This window comes from Stegastes partitus, unplaced genomic scaffold, assembly GCF_000690725.1.
Source record: "Stegastes partitus isolate 25-593 unplaced genomic scaffold, Stegastes_partitus-1.0.2 Scaffold1016, whole genome shotgun sequence".
NCBI classification, from domain to species: domain Eukaryota; kingdom Metazoa; phylum Chordata; class Actinopteri; family Pomacentridae; genus Stegastes; species Stegastes partitus.
The window spans coordinates 254,546-257,733 of NW_007578747.1; the positions used below are offsets into that span (position 1 = coordinate 254,546).

General features: G+C 38.8%; 1 long non-coding RNA gene across 1 annotated transcript; it reads left to right on the forward strand.

Annotated features, from left to right (window-relative positions):
- Window positions 1–194: 194 nt before the first annotated feature.
- Window positions 195–1,700, forward strand: LOC103367120 (uncharacterized). The gene is made up of 2 exons (XR_520708.1): window positions 195–347; window positions 1,270–1,700. It is a non-coding gene; the product is annotated as an uncharacterized LOC103367120 (long non-coding RNA).
- Window positions 1,701–3,188: the final 1,488 nt, after the last annotated feature.

Sequence of the window (3,188 nt, forward strand, 5' to 3'; positions counted from 1 at the left end):
ACTACATATAATAAATGTCTGGAGAGAGCAAGCTCATTGTGCCAGCTGTGCAGTCGTAGAATCAGTCAGTGAACTAATTAGATCAGCAATGCAACATTGCAGTTTAATTGGAAGCACATGTTCTTTTGTCACAAGGGACAGCTTGTGTCCTGCAGGGTGTTATACAATGTGCGTTTGTGTTTTCTCCCAGGTGCCCTGTTTGCCTTTGTTGCCTGTGTGGAGAGCTTGTGCTTACTGGTGGGCACTGGCCTCTTTAACTCCCTCTTTCCAGCCACACTGTACTTTATGAAGGGCTTCACCTTCCTTGTTGCTGCTGTCATCCTTCTCATCCCTTTTGGGATAATCGGGTGAGTCTGCTTTTGTGTCATTAGGTTCATTCAAGATGAACTGTTCCAAAAAAGCGAACAAAAGTTGAAAGTCAGGAGTAAAGATAGACAGTCTCTAGCAGCCGTCAGTCTGTACGAGAACTTACAGAAACAATGATTTATTCAAATGTTGTCAGACACCCTTATTAGTTTGCATGCAGATAGTCTTTATTATGACAGGGCATCCTAATAAAATTCTCCACAGGCAATTTATGATCTGTGTTGGTGTTTCAGCCTCAATTTGCTGCTGCATATAAATCAGCTAAGCAAATCCGTCCTTCTCAAACTACATAACTGAATTGTCTAAACACAATATTGGCATGTTGGATATTTTTCCAAGCTTCACTGTACAGATGTTATTTAAAGAATCCTCACATCCTTATCAGAAGCTTTGGGTTGTTAAATACTTCAAGAATGAAAACAATCTGACACAAGTATACAGTAGATTGTAACCATATATTGTATACAGTTTTTGATTTTATAATCTGAAATTCTTCAGCCTCTCTAACATCACCATCAACTCACAACATGCATTCTGTTCACAGAATAAACCCTCACTGTCAGACATATAAAACTGAAATCTCTCCAATTCAGTTAAAAAGTTTCTATCAAACATGTCGTTGTTAAGCCAATTTCTAAACGACATAAACAACGACTTGGGAAACGACAAAATATGGAGATTTTTTTAAGTTGGACCCCTTATGGCGCCTGGTTCCAAAAATCTCAGGATTTTGTCATCAGTGCAGCATCTTGAGTCATAATGAAGTTGGACAGAAATCTAACCAGCATGCATTGTGTGATGATTGCTGGTGATCAAATTTATGTCAGTGTGGCTCATCTTGAATGAGCCTGTTGACTCTAAAAAATAACAAAATAGTCATCATTTTCATGTTTTTCTTTCTAGGACCCTGCAATGTTTAGACCAGAGGCGAAACCAAGGAGACTCCACAATGTCCTGACCTGCAGGGAGGCAGAATCCTGTCAGAGACTTAAATCTAACCTGGTGTGAATGTACGAGGTGAGCTGGTCTGACACAGAGACGTCCATCAGGTCTTTCTGTGATGCTGGGACACACTTTTGATCTTTAACAGTGATGGAACAGTTGACGAGTTCACCAAAGTGATCAAGACCGAAGGATGAGGAATCAACCTCCTCACTGAAATTACTGCGAAACCTTTACCATCATAACAATGAGATGGTTGAGGTTATGGCTTCATCTCATCTTTGCTGGCCATAAAAACTGATGTAGTGTTTAATAATTTTATAAAGACGTTCATAGAAAATAAACAAGTTTTGGTACATTTTTTTGATGTTGTTATTTAATCTTTTTTTTTTTTAAATTCAGCATAAGTGCCAAAGACTTCTATAGCAACAATCTGACGCAGGTGTGGCTCCTGATTGCAGCATTTATTAATAAGTGAGACACACTGGACACTAGGAGTATAAAGAATCAAATCGATTTTAACTTTAAAGATATGAATACATCGATCAGCAAGCGTCTGGATCAGTTTATATCTACTGTGGAGAGGTCGATGACCGGTTGTAAAGTTATGAATCAGTTGATTGGAGCTCTGCTACTAAATATGGCTGCTCCAGTTTTGTGAGACTCCCGCTGTGACGAGAGTAACGTTCGCTTAGCGTGTTTGGTGGCAACAACACAACAGCACCGGTGTCCCAGTTTAACTGGCGATGCATGCTGTATTTATGCTTCAAATGTTCCGTTTGCAGATTCGTCACGACCAGACCTCCATGTGTGAAGATAAAGATACTACATGAAGGAGACCTTGCCAAAAAACACAAACATCACTCGTTAATACAGTCTATATTCATTTCAATATCATCTACAGACGGCAAAATGAAAAGTGCTGACCTAAATAAAAAAACACATATTTTTCAAGTTCAGTGAGACGATTTGACACCATGTAGTCCAAAAAATACAAGGTCGCCGTTCTACGCATTGTGCCACCGATCAGCTCGATTAGAATCCCTTTTCATTCCTATAGATCTTTTCCACTGTGTCATGTGTTTAACACCTGGTGATTATTCAGGAAACTCGCTCAGATTAACTGCTGATAGTCACAACATAACACAGACATACGCTGCCTGTTTAATAGCGACACACAAAACTATTTATTGTCTCACCAAGCAAAACTCACAACACAGAAGCACGTTGTGTTGTGTTGTGTTGTGTGTTAGTGTGTGCATTTAGTGTCAGAGATGCAGAGCAGAATTTGAAGATTAACTCGAGTTTGCTCGCAGTAACACACACAGCAGCCTCTAACCACAACAACACAAAGCAGAACATTAGTTTGGTTTGATGAAATGCATCAAATGAAACATTTCTCTTCAATTTTTTTCACCATACAAATAGATTCAAGCTGCATCGCATCGAATCGCATTGTAATGTATTAAAATGTTCCGTTAGTGAATCGTATCGTAACTCATGTGTCTAGATTTGGATCGGATCGTCTCTTAAGGTAGAGATGCACACCCCTACCGGACACTCACTTGTTGTTCCTCTCTTGCAGTGTCACCACAGATGTTCACTTATAGAAAGTAAATGAGGAAATAAATCTCACGCTAATTATTTCTTATGAACAATATTTTTCAAATGTACATGAACAAGTGAATTCTGACACACAAAAGAGTCAAACATATCTGGTCAATCAAAATGCAGTTTGCTGGAATGTCACACTAAATAATTCAGCGTGCCATACTGTATGATTGTTTCTGTTTCATGTAATGTGACAAAAGGGACAGTAACTACAAGTTTCACTGTTTGTGAAGGATGTATTTGTCTGTTTGTATTGTTTGTGTTTATTG